This window comes from Lepisma saccharinum, chromosome 8 (genome assembly GCF_977018435.1).
Source record: "Lepisma saccharinum chromosome 8, izLepSacc3.1, whole genome shotgun sequence".
NCBI classification, from domain to species: Eukaryota; Metazoa; Arthropoda; class Insecta; order Zygentoma; family Lepismatidae; genus Lepisma; species Lepisma saccharinum.
The window spans coordinates 74,196,803-74,219,688 of NC_139236.1; the positions used below are offsets into that span (position 1 = coordinate 74,196,803).

The 22,886-nt window shown below is 39.7% G+C and overlaps 1 protein-coding gene across 3 annotated transcripts in view; it reads right to left on the reverse strand.

Moving 5' to 3' along the window:
• Positions 1-22,886, reverse strand: part of nan (transient receptor potential cation channel subfamily V member nanchung) — a 226,984-nt gene that overhangs the window by 199,774 nt on the left and 4,324 nt on the right. The window lies entirely within an intron of this gene.

The window sequence follows — 22,886 nt, forward strand, 5'->3', positions numbered from 1 at the left end:
AGTAGGGATCAATTTCGGATAGGGATCAACACATTGAGTTGTGTGGGAATTTAAGATATAACTTGTTTCAATGGTGTGGAATATATTTTAATATGTTTCGTTTATATTTCATATGTTATAGTTACGTAGGAACTGATTTTATGAACTATTTATTATTGGCGTGTTGGATACGTCGCTATTCCTGGACAGGGAAATCTGTATCGCAGATTTTCGAATCTTGCCATTGGATCCAGACGTAGGTGCAAGCTGTAAGGAACAGTATTCAGTATTCAATAAGACGATTTTTTCTAAGCAGCGTAACCAAAGTCGTATTATGCTTTTGGTTTCATTGTTCCAATTGAAAGTTTCACGTTTGGGAAGCTGAGATCACACGCGAGTCCTCTTGTGGACAACATCCGAATCAATATAAGCTGCAAGCGTGCATCCGCGCTGCCTGTCGGCAATAGCCTGAACGACGATTCTTGACTCGTCGTAAGGAATTCGGAACTCTGCAATTATTTGGTTTATTTGTATGTTTTGAAGTCCATTTTGTGCACAGATAGGCCAATCGGGACTGAATCTACAGTTTTAAGTGGGATCCGAACCACTATGTGCCTCCAACAGGGCGACGACGTAATCAAGAAGGCTGGCGAAGCCTATCCAGAAGAATTTTTTGACACAAAGAGACATTTTATGCTAAGATAGACAAAATCCAAGCTAAAAGTTAAACTAGGATCCAAATCACCGTATAATGTACCTCCACCAGAGGTCGAACTCTGGGCCTCTTGATTAAAAAAACGTGAATAGTAGCCACTAACAATACTAGTAGACGTGAGAAAACTTGTCGGGGAAAAAACTGCTGCTAGTATGGAATCATTATAACGCATTGTTCAGGGTAAGGCAAAATTCAGGTTATGTAGGTGAATGGCCACCACTGTCGCCAGATCTAACAACCTTGGTTGTGGGTAAACGTCAAGGCTATAGTGTACGCTAGGAAAATGAAGAGCCTCAAAGAAAGGATAACGTCCCCACCACAGTATCAAACGTCTTACAAGCAACGGGAGTGTTGTAGTGAAGCATACATTCAGGCAAATGATGCACAGATTGAACATATGCTGTAACTATAACAATAACATGACAATCATGTGTATTGCAATTAACCTCTGACTATTCGCGATTAAAATTATCCGATATGCCATCTGGTGGGATTTTCCGGAACTACTCTATGTAGGATGTGTTGAGCTCGTTCAAAGCATGATAAATGTTCGAAAGAGTAACGTCTACTGATCAGTTTCTTTGCTCTAAATCATTTTGTGGGTCAGGACAAGTGAAAAGTTTACATATTAGGAACCCCGTGGAATCAACAAAATGAAATGTGTACATAAATCAGGAAAGACAGAATTGATTAACAGAAGATTCGCATGGGAAAATGCGGAAAGGAAATTACGAAGAATGCAAGAGCCTGTTCACTTTATTTTCCGAAAGATGATTCTATTACCATGTAAGTAAAGTTTTAAATTGATCTTAAAATGAAAATAGTTTGAGAATTAATTAATGTTTGTAATCATAAAGGTAACCAGAAAATAATAATAAACATGCTAATGTTGCTGTTTCATGTAGAAATTAAGCCTTTTTCAGTGAAGATAACCTCGATGAAATTGTGAATTCTAGTATTATTATTATCCTGCGTTGATATTAAACCAGTATGTTTTTTTGGGGGGAAGAACTGCAACGGTATGTTTATATTTTTCTCCTGTCCAAGCTTTGCAAATACAGGTGAATTGCTTTGTTTTCAAATCATTTCCGAGAGTCCCAGTTATAACCTGAGGTGCAGACGACACAGTGAGTATACATTAGTTTAATCTGCGTTTACCGTGTTATTTTTGCCTATCATAATTAAATGTTTCATTCTCAGCACAACTTCACCTTCGTTTTAGTTCCTGGAATTCACAACGCATTCGCAATATTTAAAAATATTGCGTAAATTAAACGTTTCTTCCATAACAGCCATGACAACACGCTACTATTATCTGCTAGTACTACGTATATATAAACAAACATTTATCCTACATCGAGCGGCAATATTGGAAGCGACACTAGCGCTCGGGTGGTAATTTTAATCGCGAATACCTTGATACACAATACTGCCGTAGAGACAGTAAGACGCCTCGGGGCCGGGCGCGTTAGGCATCTGCTCACGATGTCGCCACGAAGATTCAAGTCGTGATGAGCGTCCCTTCATCAATTTCATCTATAATCATCATTGTTTCGATTACCCAACGGTGGCAGAAAATCGACATGCCACTCAGGGGAATTACGTCAAGATTGCTTTCGTGTGTCGATAATTCTTTGGGTTCGTTGATTTCTCATCTCACTGATGTGAAAGACCTTCAAGGCAGCGACATTTCAATTACTGGCACAATTCCGAAATCGAAATTTCAAACAACGGTTTCGTAATTGAAATCTGGTTCCTGAATACTCCCATTTTAATTCATATAGCTAGTAAATTGTTATTCCGAATTTATGCAACCTTGCCCAGTTTCGGTTTCTTTAAAAATCCCATGATTCTGGAAACCCAACTACCGATATCCGTGGCGGAGTGGTTAGTACAGGGGTGCCGGGTTCGAATACCGGCATGGGTATTCTTCGTGGTGTTACTTCATGAATTTCATCATGTCATTACTCATCTCCATCTTCGCGATTAGCCAAAAGTGTGCCCGGTGGAGGCACAAATTGGTTCGGATCTCACTTTAAACTATAGGTCCCGTCCAAATTAGCCTTTCTGTGCATAAAGCGGACAAAACACCAAATCAATCAATCAATCTAATTCATAACAAGCTGAAATTTGGTACATAATATCTTCATAGAATTACAAACAACATGTCAGAAGTCCTCGGCGATCACCGTGACGCTAAGTCCGCCATATTGGAAAAATGATGGATAAATTAAAGTTTTCACGAAATACAAACAGTACTAATTAACAATTCAGCTTGAGATGAATTAGTTCTTTACTTTTCCTATTTTGACTGCACAAATTGCTGTTGTATGTAGAGCACTGGTTCAACCACGGAGCGGTTATCACAGCGTGCTACGACGTCAGGGGTCCTAGGTTCGAATCCTTGCCTGGGCGTTCTTTATGGTGTTCTCTCATAATCTTCACCATATCATCAATCATTCTCATCGTCGCGATTAGCCAAAAGTGGCAGAAATGCTAAAAAAAACCCATCGAACTGGTTCAATCCAAATCTCAAGACGACCATTGCACTCAGCGTTCAGCTCTCTCTGTTGGCGATTTATACAGGACCTTAATACCAATCCGCCAGAAGCTGTTGATCTCAAGAATCGATCGTGGGGGAGACGAAAAAGAATCGATTAGGGTAAAACAACAGGTCCCGTTCTATGCGAACGAAGGAAATTTCAATTCACTTTATTCGGATCCGACTTCCGGATCTTCTCTCCCTTTCTCTATTTATCTTCACCTTGTGCCTTCTCTCTCCTGCGCTTAATTCCATTAAAATCCTCTCCAGGAAGTCTCCCCAGCCCTCATCTAATCGTCGAAAGAGCTTCCGTGGTTCCCTGGCATCTGTGACTTCCCCACTGTCGCCTCTTTCGAATCTCAAGCGGTCAGTTCTTTCGAGGGAATAAGGGCTTTTCTCTCGCGAATCGCTCATGAACCATTCATTCACATTTCTCCATCTTCTATATTTTCATCTTTCTTTCATTGGTTTGTTGGTTCATTTATTAATTCTGGGTTGATTGAATTGGTTGTTCGATTCGTTGTATTTCGATTGGTTTGTTGGTTCATTTGTTGATTGAATTGGTTGTTCGATTCGTTGCATTTTGATTGGTTTGTTGGTTCATTTGTTGATTCTGGGTTGATTGAATTGGTTGTTAGATTCGTTGCATTTTGATTGGTTTGTTGGTTCATTTGTTGATTCTGGGTTGATTGAATTGGTTGTTCGATTCGTTGCATTTCGATTGGTTTGTTGGTTCATTTGTTGATTCTGGGTTGATTGAATTGGCTGTTCTATTCGTTGTATTTTGATTGGTTTGTTGGTTCATTTGTTGATTCTGGGTTGATTATTGGCTGTTCTATTCGTTGCATTTTGATTGGTTTGTTGGTTCTTTTGTTGATTCTGGGTTGATTGAATTGGCTGTTCTATTCGTTGTATTTTGATTGGTTTGTTGGTTCTTTTGTTGATTCTGGGTTGATTGAATTGGTTGTTAGATTCGTTGTATTTTGATTGGTTTTTTGGTTCATTTCTTGCTTCTGGGTTGATTGAATTGGTTGTTCTATTCGTTGTATTTTGATTGGTTTGTTGGTTCATTTGTTGATTCTGGGTTGATTTAATTGGTTGTTCGATTCGTTGAATTTCGATTGGTTTGTTGGTTAATTTGTTGATTCTGGGTTGATTGAATTGGTTATTCGATACGTTGCATTTTGATTGATTTGTTTATTCTGGGTTGATTGAATTGGCTTTTCGATTCGTTGTATTTTGATTGGTTTGTTGGTTCATTTGTTGATTCTGGGTTGATTGAATTGGCTGTTCTATTCGTTGTATTTTGATTGGTTTGTTGGTTCTTTTGTTGATTCTGGGTTGATTGAATTGGTTGTTAGATTCGTTGTATTTTGATTGGTTTTTTGGTTCATTTCTTGCTTCTGGGTGTAAGCCTTGTTTTGTTGTGTGTGTGTTTTCTTATGTATACATGCACAAGACATACAAAATACGTAGGTTCAAATTAACAACATAACTTTAATGCCTGGAAGCCATTCACGTACATCTTACACACTGTTGCTATAACAACCAATCAATAACATGCTATAGAATACAAATTCTTCTTCTTCCTCTTATCATGCGTCTATCATCTCCTCCTGAAGTCTCTTTTTTTTGTTTTAAGTGCTGGTCTCACCGTATCTATCAGGAGGTCTCCTAAGTCTATTTCATCTTCTGATTGGTGTGTGCCCAGCGTCTGTATATGGTTGGTTTTGGTTATCTCTTCCCTCTGCATCCTCCGGCTGTCCTTCTGGTATCGATTCATGGTTTGGATCAGGTAGATCTGTTGATGAGGGGTTTGGTTCACACTCACGTTTTCGTAGCCACCTGACGTGTACACTGGCGAACTTTAAAAAAAGGTCTCCCTCCTCTCAGTTAGATTGGAAGCAACAAACAAAAACCGATATTGAATTGGAAGCACTGCAGCGTCAATGCTGAAACTCCATCCAAGATAAGGAAGAGCTGCACAGCTGTCAGTCGCGAACACCTCACAGAAGAGCAATGTTAACCATGAGTCATCAAGGAATTAGCACAGCGTTTCTTTCTGTGGTCATTCGGCCTCGGAAGAAATATTTGTTGTCCATTTTGAGCTTTCAAGAAATCGGGTTCTGAGCTGGCGATTTATTTCCTTCATGAATGAAAATAGGTTGTTCATTTTTTCGTTTCTTTTCTCTCTTTTGTCATTAGCTCTAAAACAAATATAAAAAGAAAACGAGCAAAGAAGGTCGTTTCTTTCGGCACGTGACAGGCATATATCGTAACTTTGCTATTTTTAAGCCAATATTATATTCCTCTTGTTTACTTTCAACGATAAGGACGAATGTTACCAGAAAAAATGAACGAACACAATAAGCTCTTAAATATTACCCACGCTTCGAAAATAGATTCCGGCCCCAGTAGCAGAGTGGTTACCACATCACGCTACGACGCCAGGCGTCCCGCATTCGAATCCTGGCCTGGGCTTGGATTTGTGAGTGTCCATTCATCAATTTCATCATATCGTCACTAATCCCCATATTTGATTGAGTTTGATTGATTGATTTTTGTTTAAGTCCACTTTATGCACAGTAAGGCTAATCGGGACTGGACCTACAGTTTAAAGTGGGATCCGAACCACTATGTGCCTCCACCGGGTATCGAACCCGGGAACCCTTGTTCACAAGGCGACGATGCTACCACTGCGCCATCGGGGAGGCCTCCCCCATATTTGCAACTTAGCCAAAAGTGGCACAAGAAGCGAAGTAAAATAAAGCAAATCAATCAATCAATCGAACATAGGGTCTCCGGTTTCATAGAGCAGTATGCAAAGCACTCGGTCATGAAGACCCTCAAAATTGAAATAATAAGTGGAACAAAAAACCAACCTGATATTAGAGTATTTTAAGAGTTTAGGCAGATTAACAGTTCTCGTCAACCTACAACAATTTCACCTGTATTGTGTGATATATGGTTCTGCCCTAATATATACCGCGTTTGGTAGAACCTGTCCCGCTTCCCGCGCTAGGGAGCGCTCAACAGTTTCGGTGCCAATGAGAAACGAGGAAAAAATCGTCTGCTGGGCAGCGAGGAGCGAATGAAAACCAGAAGAGAGGCGGTTACGTAGACGCTGTTGCGACGTTGCGTATTTTAATTGGCTGCCTGGCTTTGACTTTCCCCAGCACCGAGAAAAGGCAGGGAACAACTAGCGCGGGAACCGGGACAGGTTGTAACAAACGCGGTATAATTGAACGTGCTCTTGCGATAATAGTTACACATTTCCGTCTTGCAACACACAACCTCGACTAGGCACGATATGTGCATTTCCTTGCCCCTTTTCTGTATTTTTTCTATTTAGGATATATTACGTTGCCTTTTGGCCTCTTGGTTAATCCGTGGCGATGAGATTGATTGAACAATTGATAACATGGATGTGATGGGGCAAACATGCCTTAATCATGGTTCGAACTTAAGACCTCTGTCTTCGAAGCACGTTACAATCTGCCACGTGTCTTTTTATCTCCAGTCACCATTAATTTCAAGAGGCAGAAAACGACGTTACTCAGACAAATTGTATAAATAATTTCCATGACCATAAACATTTGTTGCACTTGTTGAGAGAAATCCATACCCTCGTAACGTTATAAGTAAACGTCGACCTAGATGATGTCCCAGGAACCTTTCCTTGCACGCAAATCACACTGTGTCCACATGATTTACGACTGAACGCTTACTAAAGTAATAGAAATGTGCATCCACATTTCCATTAATCGTTCACTCTTCGTATATTTTGAGGTCAGTTAATTCGAACATACGACCCTAAGACAGCTACACACTGCCAAAAAAAACTGCAGTGTCAACAAAGTAATTACTGTATATTTATATATTTTATTTTTGGCAATGGAATATTTTTCCCTTCAGATTCTTATTTATGTTTGTTTGGTTTATTTTACTTCGCTTTTCTGCCACTTTTAGCTAAACGCGACGATGAGGATGAGCGATGAAATGATGAAATTGATGAAGGGACAGTCACAATGAACAGCGAACGAACACAATGCCAAGGCGGTGTTTAAGCAAGCTGTGTTAACCACTCTACCACGGAGGCGGAATCCTTTTTAGTTAGGAGAAATCGTTCTTTGACAGCGAACTAAGAACAGTTAATATGCGTCACGTCAGAGTTATAATATTTTAAATTTCTAACAATCAATTGGGATTTACTCTTAACCATTTTTTTGCCTACATAAAAATTTCCACACAATTAAGATCGTTTACACTAAGGACAACAGCGTTAAAGTCTATGCTTTAAGGAATGATTAAGCACACTATGATGACGGAAAATAATAATTCACATGGCTATATTCATGCATTACATCGGTGAAACATTAACTTTCGTTCAGGAAGAAATATTGAAAAACGCAGGGACACAATGACCAATTGATTTAGTTATTTTACTTCGCTTTTCTTCCACTTTTGAGTGGTCACATAGATAAGGATGAAAGGTGTGTTAAGACGAAATTTGTGAAAGGCAATCACAAACATAGGACACAGCCCAAACTTCACAGACCATTATACTGGCCTTGTGTCTAGACGCCAGATCCTCGTTAGTGTGCAAATTATACTCCATTGTCACAATGACGTAAGCATTCGTAGAATAAATTTGTATATCATTCTCCCCCTCCCCCCAAGAAACGTGAGCTAAACTCGTGCGCATTCTGTGATATGTTCATTACTTCTCAGGAACCACTCGTGGCCTTCAACTAGTTTATCCTGAAAAAACTGCGGGTTAGGATGTTAACAGATATTTCAGGGACAATATCCAAAGAATACTGTCACATACGCAGAATGCAAAACATTTCTATTTTCTCATTTCTACTACAACCCTGGCGAAAAAAAGGCGGCTGGAGCGTGCTGCTGATCGTATCACCTCCAAAATGGCCGAGCTCGAGAATATGCGGTGCCCTACTACCACATCCCCTAAATGTGCCTTTATGGCACGTTGCTATACGCACGAGGAACTTTACCTAACCTTTAATACTACTAACTACTCATGCCAGGAATTTTGGTATTTTTTATACTTTTTTATTTGCCCATTGCTAACTTGGTTCATTCCCAGCCATAACAGCAATTAGTCGATTCAATAAAAATACGCCAAACTTAAAAAGAAACGGGTGTCGGCGTGCGCGCACGCACGTACACACACATACACAGAGAAAGGGGGGGGGGTAGGAACACAAAAATCTTCCACAAACTTCCCAGATCATGCCTGACAAAACTCCCAACAGAAAGCTTTCCGGAAACAAGTTTACGTGCGCATAAGGTAGTGATGGCCTTGTCTGCAACTGCCTTCCCCCACTTTCTTATCCAACACAGGAGTAATGAAGTGTTTCCAACTACCTTCCAATCTAACTAAGAGGAGCGAGACCTTTTTTTAAAGTTCGCCAGTGTACCGTTCGTGTCGATCCGTCGAACAACTGCACTTTATATATTAGGCTGTTGCCAACTCTAGACAATACCATTCCTGGTACATGCTTCGGAGAATTTACCTTCGGTGTCTGCACCCAGACTGGATCATTCGGAAGATATGCAAGATAAGTTTTGTCAAGTCTCTTCCTCTCTACTCGGCCCCGCCGTGATCCAAGAAATGGTGGGCGATCCATTCGCCTTTCCCGTTCAGTCATATATTTATGTCTCTTGTATCGCAGTTGGTCACTTTCCCTTGATTCAACATCCTTATCTCTCATTGCCTGTGTTCGAATTCCAGCTCTCTCTTCTCTCGCCTTCTGAGCCAACTGCCTCAGATGCTCTTCTTTCTTCGCCTTTCCTTTCTGGTCAAGTTTCTTCTCCAGCTGTGCCCTCAAACCTTCACTTTCCGGTATTTTAGTATTAATATCTGCGTTATCATTTCGTTCGGACCCCGTATTTGTGAACAATGTGTTACATTGTGCTAACAGTTTTCTCCAACTCGGATGAATACTGTCGAGCCATGAACGTCCAATCAACGGATAACGCAGTTCTTCTTCACACAATATAACCGGCAATTTATACAATACATCATTCAATGATAAATCCACTAAGCTTTGACCTTTCAACTTTAACGTATCATTATTCACGCCTCGTAACGTTAGTGAAGTAAATTGTGTTCGCCTATGTGGAAACAATTGTTTGAAAGACTTGTTATTAAACAGAGTAACTGTAGATCCAGTGTCTAGTTCACATTGTACAATTCGCTTATCAATACACAAATCAACTATGCACGGTTCTGCTGACACAAGAACATTAGTGCCATCTATAGCTTGTGCTCTTGGCTTGAAACTAACACTCCTTGCTTTTGAATGAGTGAGTGTTGCATCTTCCACTTGTGTATTTTCTGTGTTCGATGAAATAGTGCAAGTACTATCTTCTGGCGGATGAGAATCACTGACTTCAACGTGCAATAAAGACAAACCATGAAATTCGTTATGTATGTTTTGTTCAACAATAGCTTCTAAAGGTTTAATATTAGACGTAGATATTTGATCACTTGTAATTGTCTTACTCGCAACTCCACCATTATTTTTCCTAAACTTGCATTTTACATGCCAATGACCTTTCTTTTTGCAAAATGAACATATCGAATATTTTGCTGGACAATGTCCAAGATCATGTCTTCTGGAACATCTATCACATTCTTCGGTGCTTTTATAACTTCTATTCTGAGGATTAACGAAGTTCTTTCTGTGTGCTTGCGAGGACTGAAAACATGGTTTCAATTTCTGTGTCCCAGAAAATGCAACTAGATTAGGACTATAATCTTTTTCACGATGTATGAACATTTGTGTTTCCCGTTCAATTAATTCCATTTCAAGCACAATATCTTGACATTTTGCTGGAGTCAATGTAGGTTCAGATAGTAATTTCTTTCTAATGGCGTCAGACCGAACGCCTACAATTATTTGCTCTACAATGGCTTCCTGTAAGTACTGGCCAAAACTACATTTAAGTGCTTGTTGTTTAACACGTACCATAAATCGTGTTGCATCCTCGCCGCTTTCCTGCGTGCACTGTCTGAACTTGAAACGTTCCACATATTTGTTTATTATCTGCCCATAATGTTTAAGCAGATTTTCCTTGAGGGTCGAATACGTTTGCCGTTCGACTGGTTTAGGTGCAAGGATAGTCTTCAGCACTTTGAATGTTTCAGGTCCTATAACTGCGATCAGTATGGGTACCTTCCTGGCTTCATTAACATCATGAGCCAAACAAAACTGTTCAAACCTCGTTAAATAATCTTCTATTTCTTCCGAATCTGGCCGGAACTCGGAGAATAAATTCAAACCGAACATATTCATAATTGTGGTCAACTAAATATCACAATATCTTAAACACAATCCGTATCACACTGATTTAAACTTTGTTCTTGTACAATTATTGTAATCTACGCCGTAGAAACAATTTGTATCGCAGTGATTTGAATTTGCCCTTGTACAATTATTGTAAACAATACACAAACCGTGTAATCTTGGTTCTTACCGTAGAAATTGATCAAGCCGACACAATTTCTCTTTGCATAAACCTATGCTGGAATGATGATCGTCGCGTACTCTTCGTGACGTCTTCATCCATACTTCTTCTTACGAAGAATCACCAAGAATATCCTGTACGACTGCGCCATAGATGTAAGCCTTGTTTTGTTGTGTGTGTGTGTTTTCTTATGTATACATGCACAAGACATACAAAATACGTAGGTTCAAATTAACAACATAACTTTAATGCCTGGAAGCCATTCACGTACATCTTACACACTGTTGCTATAACAACCAATCAATAACATGCTATAGAATACAAATTCTTCTTCTTCCTCTTATCATGCGTCTATCACTGGGTTGATTGAATTGGTTGTTCTATTCGTTGTATTTTGATTGGTTTGTTGGTTCATTTGTTGATTATGGGTTGATTTAATTGGTTGTTCGATTCGTTGAATTTCGATTGGTTTGTTGGTTAATTTGTTGATTCTGGGTTGATTGAATTGGTTATTCGATACGTTGCATTTTGATTGATTTGTTTATTCTGGGTTGATTGAATTGGCTTTTCGATTCGTTGTATTTTGATTGGTTTGTTGGTTCATTTGTTGATTCTGGGTTGATTGAATTGGCTGTTCTATTCGTTGTATTTTGATTGGTTTGTTGGTTCTTTTGTTGATTCTGGGTTGATTGAATTGGCTGTTCTATTCGTTGTATTTTGATTGGTTTGTTGGTTCTTTTGTTTATTCTGGGTTGATTGAATTGGCTTTTCGATTCGTTGTATTTTGATTGGTTTGTTGGTTCATTTGTTGATTCTGGGTTGATTGAATTGGCTGTTCTATTCGTTGTATTTTGATTGGTTTGTTGGTTCTTTTGTTGATTCTGGGTTGATTGAATTGGTTGTTAGATTCGTTGTATTTTGATTGGTTTTTTGGTTCATTTCTTGCTTCTGGGTTGATTGAATTGGTTGTTCTATTCGTTGTATTTTGATTGGTTTGTTGGTTCATTTGTTGATTCTGGGTTGATTGAATTGGTTGTTAGATTCGTTGTATTTTGATTGGTTTGTTGGTTCATTTCTTGCTTCTGGGTTGATTGAATTGGTTGTTCTATTCGTTGTATTTTGATTGGTTTGTTGGTTCATTTGTTGATTCTGGGTTGATTTAATTGGTTGTTCGATTCGTTGAATTTCGATTGGTTTGTTGGTTAATTTGTTGATTCTGGGTTGATTGAATTGGTTATTCGATACGTTGCATTTTGATTGATTTGTTTATTCTGGGTTGATTGAATTGGATTTTCGATTCGTTGTATTTTGATTGGTTTGTTGGTTCATTTGTTGATTCTGGGTTGATTGAATTGGCTGTTTTATTCGTTGTATTTTGATTGGTTTGTTGGTTCTTTTGTTGATTCTGGGTTGATTGAATTGGTTGTTAGATTCGTTGTATTTTGATTGGTTTTTTGGTTCATTTCTTGCTTCTGGGTTGATTGAATTGGTTGTTCTATTCGTTGTATTTTGATTGGTTTGTTGGTTCATTTGTTGATTCTGGGTTGATTGAATTGGTTGTTAGATTCGTTGTATTTTGATTGGTTTGTTGGTTCATTTCTTGCTTCTGGGTTGATTGAATTGGCTGTTCTATTCGTTGTATTTTGATTGGTTTGTTGGTTCATTTGTTGATTCTGGGTTGATTTAATTGGTTGTTCGATTCGTTGAATTTCGATTGGTTTGTTGGTTAATTTGTTGATTCTGGGTTGATTGAATTGGTTATTCGATACGTTGCATTTTGATTGATTTGTTTATTCTGGGTTGATTGAATTGGCTTTTCGATTCGTTGTATTTTGATTGGTTTGTTGGTTCATTTGTTGATTCTGGGTTGATTGAATTGGCTGTTCTATTCGTTGTATTTTGATTGGTTTGTTGGTTCTTTTGTTGATTCTGGGTTGATTGAATTGGCTGTTCTATTCGTTGTATTTTGATTGGTTTGTTGGTTCTTTTGTTGATTCTGGGTTGATTGAATTGGTTGTTCGATTCGTTGCATTTTGAGATGTAACGGGTGATCATTTTGGAAGACAGCCACAATATCAACCTCTCCCGTAGTACACTCTGGAATGCATTTTGCAGACTAAGGAGGCTCTGGTGTCTGGAGCATTGGTCAGTTTAATCATCTGTGGAACTTCTGTTGTGTGCCTTCATCCGTGGCGGAGTGGTTAGCATAGCGCGTTACGACGCCAGAGGTCCCGGTCTGGGCATTGGTGTTATTGGCGAGCGTCCGTTCATCAATTTCATCGTATCATTCCTCATCCTTATCTTTGCGATTAGCGCAAAGTAGAAGAAACGTGAGAATAAATCGTATCATTCATTCGTTGCATTTTGATTGATTGGTCATTTGGGTGATATTTATTTGCTTGACAAATAATTTTCATTGCAGTAAAGACACGTTTGATGCTTAAATTGATCTTTTTCGATTCGTGGAATTGGGATATCTGTTCGTAAAGTGATTTTTTTGTCCCTGAGTTGCTATCCTGTCTCCGTACGTAAATCGTAACGATGAGAATGAATAATGAAAAGGAGAAATTGATTAAGAGATTGATTGATTTTGTTTATTTTACTACGCTTATCTGTTACATTGGGCTAATCGCGAAGATGAGGATGAGTAATGGTGAAATTGATGAAGGGACACTCACAATGAACACCAAGGCCCTGGGCGGGGATTCGAACCCAGGAACCTGTGACAACCATGCCCCATGGTCAGCGAAATTGATTAAGGAGAGAACCAAAAAGAATACCCGTGCTCATGCGGAGACTCGAACAAGGGACTAATAGTGGCGACATAAGTCCATTTTTTTAAATATATTTTTGTTTTGAGTCAACTTGGGCACAAGTGGGACACCATCTACAGTTTAATGTGGAATGCGAACCACCATGTACTTCCATCGTGTATCGAACCCGGGACTCTTTGATTATGAAGAGGACAACGTTAACACGACGCCATCGGGGATGCCCATAAAGTTTGCATCAAAATCGGTTGAATAGCTCTTTCATCTCGGTGTGAGTGATCCTTTCTGCCCAAAGTTCGATGTCGACCCAGAATCGTGTGGACAGCTTTTGCTATGGATTGTACCAAGACGATGTGTGTGTAAGAGAGAGAGAGATTTCGGCTTCCCCCCCCCCTCCAAATGTATTTGAAATCGGCGCCACTGTAGAGAGAGTGCTGCTAGAGGAAATACTGCTTTAACTGCTTTACGCTTTCACCAATACACAACTCTGTTTGGATTCGCAGTTACGTAAAGAACGTCCTGGCAGCGAACCATACCTTAGTGCCACCTGTCGTCGCTTTCCGAAATTGCTTCGATCACGTAGTACAATGTTCTGCCAACAGAGCGCGACACCGTATCAGAATATTATGACTGAAGTAAAGGCTGAATTACACAAGGCTAGATTTACTGCTGGATTTGTCAGTTGGACTTGGACTAGGGGCGTAGTATTTTCTGCTAGTTTTCGCCTCACATGATACTCGCTACTGTACTTCTTAGTAGACTTTTGTTCCCACAACGGATTGCGCAGGGCAGACAAGCAAAACAGACGAACGAGAGATTTTCCTTACAATTGCAAAAATTTAAGGTGAACCCAACATGCTTTTTAATGATTGAGTTGATGTTTTAAGTCCACTTTATGCACAGTAAGGCTAATCAAGACTGGACCTACAGTTTAAAGTGGGATCCGAACCATATCTGCCTCCACCGAGTATCGAAGCCGGGAGCCCTTCATTCCAAGGCGAGGACGCCATCGGGGAGGCGTGCATTTTAATGAAGTCGAGTATGTATTCATACATGAGATTCGAAGGATTTATTCATAAAAAAATCTTCAGATTAAATCACATATCAAAACGTTCGCTCTGATTGGCTGTCACCACAGCATCTAGAACAGAAGCAAGTTGCAATTAGAACACGATTTTGTCGTCAAAACCAGTCCAGTAGCAAGCCTGGCAACCATCATTTCCAGCCAGGCAGCCAAGTAGGGTATTTCAGTAAAATATCAAACTCCTTGTGATTTGGCTCAAGACAACGAAAATTCAGAAACTAACTTTGCCAGTTCATCAGAGACAAACAGCGCAAAGTGTTGCACCGCCAGAGCATGAACGGTTGCAATTGGAATTACCGCCTTGATTTACCTTGCTTAGCTGCTTTGATTGCATGCCACGTGATCAGCGCGTCGACTTCCATCGCCACCTTTGTTTCACTTTCTCACCATTTCCTGGGCTTCCTACATAAATACGTAGCATCGCCATTTTGCAAACAAAGGAACATGAGTTCGATTCCAGATATGAACATTTATTGGTACGACTTCACTTTTAAAACCTTTGATTCGCCGGTGTCACCTTACGGTGGCACGAAAATTGAGTCTTGTCCGCCATTGTCACCGTAAGAATTAAGTAAAATTCCCATTATTTGCACCTTGATACTTTTATATTGTGGTGGAAACACTAACAGGCTTTCTGGAAAAAGCCTTCGTCAGAGTTGGAGCACTTTTCCCCCTTTCAACACGCCCAGGTCACGTGTTCGAGTCCTTGTTTTTCGAGCCGTGCATTGTCAGCGGGAAGCTTTTAACACGTGCTGGCTAATATTAAGAAACAACTTTCATTTCATTACGAAAGGTCCATACTATGAAAAGAAGTTTAAAGTTTGCGTCCTTTTCCCATATGAGTGGGGAAAGATGGGGCGAAGTCCAGATTTTTATTCTTTTTTCATGGAAATTTGGGGGGCACGGCCCACCCCACCCCGTCTACTTTTGCTATGGCGTTCTGAATTGTACACAGTTGCATGCGCTGGTGTCTTAGCTTCAAAACAAAACTTACCCGAAGCAGATTGGTCCAATAGTCTACGAGTTATAACGTTTTGTCCGAAATAAGTGTAAAAATTTGAAAATCGCGCGGAAAAGCCTCGGCCAATCAGGGGTTACATTCGGCAAACCCGCCCGGCGCTGTAAAGGTGACCTCCGTTGAGAAGTAGTTATCACGGCGCGTTGTGATGCCAGGGGTCCCTGATTCGAATCACGGCCTGGGCATGGATGTTTCTTTTGAGTGTTCCATCCATTTTACCATATCATCACTCATGCTTATCTTCGCGATTAACCAAAAGTGTCAGAAATTCGAATTACATTAAACCAAATGAATCAACCAGCATCGTGAGGACAATTGGGCAGCTAATTGATAAGAAGTAGTAGCAGACTCCGGTCTCCGAAGCCAGAAAACAGCTGCGATGGGACCATGGAATTTAGTTTCTACTGCTTCAAGTGGCGTACGCAGGAAAGGTATGGGGGCAAGAGGGGCGCTGTTTCTTCTTTTGGTACTCAGTTTCCTTACACCATATTTTCAAACATATAAGATCTTTCTCTTTCTTTATAAAGCTAGGTCAATTTGGGGTGGGGACAGAGGAAGCGAATACTAAAGAAAAATATTATATTTTTTTCCCTTAGAAAGTAAATAATTTGGTTTAAAATTTCTAATGACATGTCAAAAGAATATTACCATACGATTTGTCGATTTCTATTCTTTAAAAATGAATATCTACTAATGATTTATTAATTTTATTCTCATCTGTTTCTAACAAGGAATATTATGTGCTTATCTATTAAGTTGCCTCCCCCTTTCCATCTGAGAAATGCTCGGTGGCATATTCTGAAAATTTGACCTGGTTTCCCGCCACAATTGTTATATATTGCATATATTTATCATACAGCCCATCGAAATTAATTAGATATTGTAGAAATAAAACACCCGAGCATGCGTGCAAGTTAAACAAGATCAGAGATCCAACAACTTCAAATTTTGGGGTAATTTCTATATTATTAATAAAAGTTTCCCTTTTTATCTAAAATTGGACTTGGATTCTCCTTCATCAAGGGACATTTCTTTTCATGTAGCAACGCTGGCTCTGCCAAGCGCGGCACAGAAAGGAGAAAGGAACGAACAGTTTTCTTCTGCCAACGCTATCTGCAGCGGTGAAACTGTTTACGAAGCCGCGTGTTTTTAAATAGCCACCAGCTTTGACTCCGTCGCCCTTCCCGAATACAATCGCGTAAGAAACCCGATCGTCAGAAGAGTGCGAGGGAGAACGTTCAGTGGCGTACATGAACAAATCTTTAAGTTCTTTAAATAACTTACTTAAATCCTGGTTTAAAAGTTTGCTTAATATGTAATGAGCAATTACCCACGTATTAAATCTAAATGTATATAAATATACCGACAGCTGTGGCAGAGTGGTTAGCTTACACGCCAGGGGTCTTGGGCTCGAATCCCGGTCTGGCCATGGGTGTTCCTTCATCAATTTCATCATATCATCACTCATCCTCATCGTCGCGATTAGACAAAAGTGGCGGAAAATTGACGCTAAATAACAAAATTCAAATCAAACATAAAAATATATTTTAAAAAGTTGCTTTATCGGTGATAAACATGATTACTGGAAATGCCCATAATGAAATAACATTCTCGCTGATATCAATAATACCAATATCGTTGATATTGGTGTATCAACAAATCGCAAGGACGCAGTCCGTACATTGTCGACGTGAAACGTACTTTTAAGATTTTCTTTCCGCGCGTCTTCGCCATTTCTAGAAGAGTTAACGTAAACACTTCTCTTAAATTGAAGTGGGAATTCTCCTGACAGTTTTCTTGAAATTGCTAAATTTTCCGGACGCGTTAGGGTTACAACTGGCGCCATCAGTCTTAACGTTCTGAGGAATCGGCTGTTGATTATCCCCCCCTTCGCCATCGGAAATTTATGGTGAACGACTACGATGCGATGGACTGCCTCTCGTTTCTGCAAAATACGAGTACTAGAAGTCTTAATACGAGAGTCTCTTCAAGATCCTTTCTAGTGGCTGGGAGTGGCGCCCTACATGTAGTGTCTCTTATTATTATTATTATTTATTAGCTCATCACAGGATACATCTCCCAAATATATTGAACATATTATACTGTGCATACAGAAAAATAAAATAAAATATAAATGAACATCTATATGCACAATATTTACACTAAATTATGCACTTGTTGATGAGAGTATTTTTTCTTCAGTGCACTAATTGAATCTGTGAATATGTCAAATTCTACAGGTTTTAATAGTTCATTCACTGTGTCCTGCATTCGCACTGCAGGTGAAAACCTATGCACCTTGACTCTTGCTTGACCTCTGTGTGTAGAATAGATATCGTTGTCCTGCACTGTGGCGCCCTGCATTAAAGGTTATAGTTTGTAATAGATCGGAAAAACTGACAGTTGTAAGTAACTGCCCACAAACCTGAAGGAAGGCCAAGATGAAGATGGAGGGATAACGTTGAGATGAACCTAAAGCCAATCGGCAAGAGTGGAAAAGATTGGATTGATCTTGCCCAGGAGAGGTACAGATGGAAGGCTTGTGTTGCTGCAGCCATAAACCTTCGGGTTTAAGAAGACTAGAGAGTACGTTAGTTGGGCTAGCAACAAGATAACAATAGTATGGACATATCTAGAATAATACCAATGTGGGTTTTTAAGTTTTTAACTGCACATGTTGAAGTTTATGCATAAATCATGAAGTTTGTGATTTTGTGCGACATTTACAAAACGCAACGTGTGTGTGTCTAACATACCAAAACTTTTGACTTTTATTGTGCTATGCTGTAGCGAGGTTACATAGTTAACAGAATAACTGTAGTTGTAGCGAATGTACAGTGTCTCTCAAAAGTTTTAGGACAACGACATTTTAAACTAGGCAACCCAATTTACACAAGGTGTTGGTGGGTTGCGTGTAGAGTTAGGCTCAATTTCAGGGTTGCCACATGCACAATAAATATTTATAAAATACGCGAAAGAAATAAAAACAAGTATTAGTGTATAAAAAGTATTAAAAATATCAATATTATATCGCAAGTGACAAAATTCTTTCTGAAAGAAAAATAATAGGTTTTCTAGCATTTCATCGCTGATGAGTCTACAGAAAGGAGAAGAGGTGAGAGAAAACGAGAGGTGACAAATGACAGGAGAAAGAGAAAGCGAGAGGAGAAGAGGAAAAGTAGAGGCGAGAAGAAAGAGAGGATAGACGAGGAGAGGAGATGTAGTGAGGAGAATGGAAAAATATTCTAGGAGAGATGAGGAAAATGGGGCAAAGAAGAGAAAAGAGAAGGAAAACGAGATGAGAGAAGAGTGGAGAGTAGAGTAAAGGAGAGAAAAAGAGAAGAACGAAAAGAAGAGGAGAAAAGTGCGTGGAGTCGGAAATCTAAGACAGGAAAGGAGATACGAGGAGTGGAGATGAGTGGGATGGAGATAAGATGCGAGAAAAGTAGGGAAGGCGATATGAGATAAAAGCAGAGCAGAAGGAGGGGAGAGAAGAAGGAGAAGGAGAAGAGAAGAACAGAAGGGACTGAAGAGAAGAGGTAGTTGCAGTTCTCATCATGTGCAATTCTCCATTAAATGTTTTCTCCGAGTCGTACTACCTTCGTTTTCTTTGTTACAAACAAGTATTGTTTGCACATTACATGTAGGAGGAGAGTTGCGTCTACATTTCACATTGGTCAGCTCCTTCTACGTACTTACTTTCAGGAGCGAAAGCTTGTAGTGTAGTGTTTAACGTTCAGGACTGTCAATCTGATGGTCGTAGGTTCAAACCCTTCCGGTGGCAGAAAATTTTCGTAAGTCTTAGACCTATCCTATTGTGTTCATTGTTCACCCCTTGTGAGACGGAATGATTCAGTTTGGAATTAACGATGGGGGGAGGGGAAATATTAAATTACAAAATCTCCATTTCAACGAACCGAGAATTGGACAAAAATTGGATAATTCTTATAAATATTAAAATTACATTCATGTTTTTAGTGGTATAATCGCAGGTAAAATCAAAGATCTTACATGGAAGATTTTACCTTGCTCTGAACTAAGCCAAAAGGCATTTCGCACCGATTTAATACATTCTCCAATACATTTCAAAATGTTATTGAATGTTTCATGTCGATAATTTGACCAATGCATCAATTCTTGACGCTGAGACGATATTTTCTGCAACTACCTCTTCTCTTCAGCCCCTTCTGTTCTTCTCTTCTCCTTCTCCTTCTTCTCTCCCCTCCTTCTGCTCTGCTTTTATCTCATATCGCCTTCCCTACTTTTCTCGCATCTTATCTCCATCCCACTCATCTCCACTCCTCGTATATCCTTTCCTGTCTTAGATTTCCGACTCCACGCACTTTTCTCCTCTTCTTTTCGTTCTTCTCTTTTTCTCTCCTTTACTCTACTCTCCACTCTTCTCTCAACTCGTTTTCCTTCTCTTTTCTCTTCTTTGCCCAATTTTCCTCATCTCTCCTAGAATATTTTTCCATTCTCTTCACTACATCTCCTCTCCTCGTCTATTCTCTCTTTCTTCTCTCCTCTACTTTTCCTCTTCTCCTCTCGCTTACTCTTTCTCCTGTCATTTGTCACCTCTCGTTTTCTCTCACCTCTTCTCCTTTCTGTAGACTCATCAGCGATGAAATGCTAGAAAACCTATTATTTTTCTTTCAGAAAGAATTTTGTCACTTGCGATATAATATTGATATTTTTAATACTTTTTGTACACTAATACTTGTTTTTATTTCTTTCGCGTATTTTATAAATATTTATTGTGCATGTGGCAACCCTGAAATTGAGCCTAACTCTACACGCAACCCACCAACACCTTGTGTAAATTGGGTTGCCTAGTTTAAAATGTCGTTGTCCTAAAACTTTTGAGAGACACTGTACATACGTGAGAGAATAGCTGTACCTTGTGGCGAAGCTACTTATATATTATAGCATTCCGATCACTGTACAGTCACGAGCAATAATTATGGTTCACCTAGATCCTGAAATACTTGCTTCTCTGCCATGCGTTGTGCGTGTTGTCTAATTCTACTTCGATAAGTGGCTTCTAATAGTAAATTTTAAATGGCAACTTCTACCGCAGAGCTAGGCAACACACACACATCACGCCTTGCAGTGTTCCATTTTTATTGCCGTTGACTGTACATTTAGCTTCAGTACCTGAGAATTTGCCAAGAAAACCTTGTATGGATAACTTATGGGCTGTTTCGGATTGTTCTTTCTTGTAATCTCCGGGTGGGTTGGAGGGGGGAGAGGCATATTGTTACTGCTTTCGCAGCGTGGCCTTCTACATGCAAGGTTCATTAGAATTATATTGTCGCCTCTATAAGGTATTGATCAAGGCTAACAACGAACGACCAGCGAGAGTGCGTGCTTATCATACAACGGGAGATAGAGGAGTTCTGCAAATGGTGGCCTAGAATATGTGTTTATGTCGCTACCAAGACTTGTTCTCAAGTTGCATTTTTTAAGACTTCCTGTCATCGTTACGTTCTTAGAAATTGACTGGGGACCTCTTGATTCTTATGCAGTTTCTGAGCGACGTATCAATTCATTTACTGGCGCCAGCAGTTCCAAATGTCGCATGAGGAATGAGTCATTTTGTAAGGTACTGTACACATACACACAGAGAGACAGAAAACGTGTCTTGGTCCAGTTCCGATTAGCCTGTCTGTGCATAAAGTGGCCCTAAACCAACAATTCAAATTCAGGAAAAAGCTTATTTTCAAGTTTAATGCGTTAGCATGGATAAACCCTATTAAAAGTTCCTATTGTGAACATTTTAAAGAAAAAAGAAACTCTGTTCAATTTGTAATAGATGAAAATGTGAATCAGCTGACGGCCATCTTGATGACGTCATACCGTCAATACCCACCACTACTTGTCTGCGGCCACTTTTTAACATTGTGCCTTAAGTAGTATCCACATAAGGAAAACGCTTCCGGTGCGGGGCACATCCAGTTGATAGCAATTACTAAAACTAATTCCTAAAAGCTCTAAACTTTGTGCTCCTAACATAACAATTCTTAACCTACTATTCTGAGTTCTGATATTGCACATGTGACATGTCGTCAGGTTACGAGGGCCAGATTTAGAGCTCTAAGCAGTGACTGTTAGTAGTTGGATGTGCCCCGCACAGGACGCAAGCTTACTGTCCCAATTTCTTGGATTAATTTTAATAAATAATTTACTTCCCCTCTGAGCTTACTTTCTGTTTTTGTGTGAAAATTGCACTCTCATTATTAAACCATACGTTAAGTGTACGTACTTCGTATTTGTTAATTACATCACTAGCTTCTAGAGAAATAGAAGGTTGGTATTTGTGGCAATTTTAAAACTGTATATTAATGTCTGTCTTCAGAATGCAGAATTATGTGACGAGTGTAATTACATGACTCTGAGAAACAAATGAATGCAGAATAGATGTTACGGCGCCCTCTGAATGCCACCTTTATACGAGGATGAGATAGCATTGACATTAAGCATTGCATTTTCCGCTTCGCAGGCTGCCAAAGTCGTGACCACCTTGCACATCCCAAGGTTATTGCATGCTTCAAATCATAAGCAAAGAACACGCCACGAGACAGAAATAAGGATCCTGGATTCCTTAACATTTTTCTAAATCCCTTGTTCCAGTGACCAGTCGAGAGAATAATTAATGCAGAAGTGGCTCTTAGGGAGATTTCACACCAAAGCGACACGTGTCGCTTGACGATTTCATCAGTGATGCCGCTACGGTGTGAAACGTTGCTGGTGATTGCCTCATTCCCAAGCGACATGTGTCGCGTGTCGCTGCGGTCTGAAAGCTCCGTCAAAGTTTAATTGTGGCGCAGTGATAACTTCGTCGGCTTGTAATCAAAGGGTCCTGGGCAGTGTAGTTAAGGGTAAATTCTAATGGGTTCTATTGGGTTGCGCCGCAGGACCGGATCCATTTTTCTCGCACAATTTAAATTCGGTTCAAGTTGCGTATTGTTTCATTGCAAAAAGGTTCCTGGACCAAATTTAAATTGATCCGGGAAAAAAAAAGTTCCTGGACCGTATTTAAATTGGGCCGGAAAAAAGGTCCCTGGACTGTATTTATTGATCTGGTAATAAGGTTCCTAAACCGAACTGAAATACTTCACAGATAAAAAGGTTCCTTACGGTCCAGAACCCATCTACGTTTGCTGATTTTCTCTACTGGACCGGAATTGAATTTATTTAAAATTCCTGGACCTTTTACAACCCCGGTACTGAGTTCGATACCCGGTGGAGGCACATGACACAGTGGTTCAGATCCAACTTAAAGC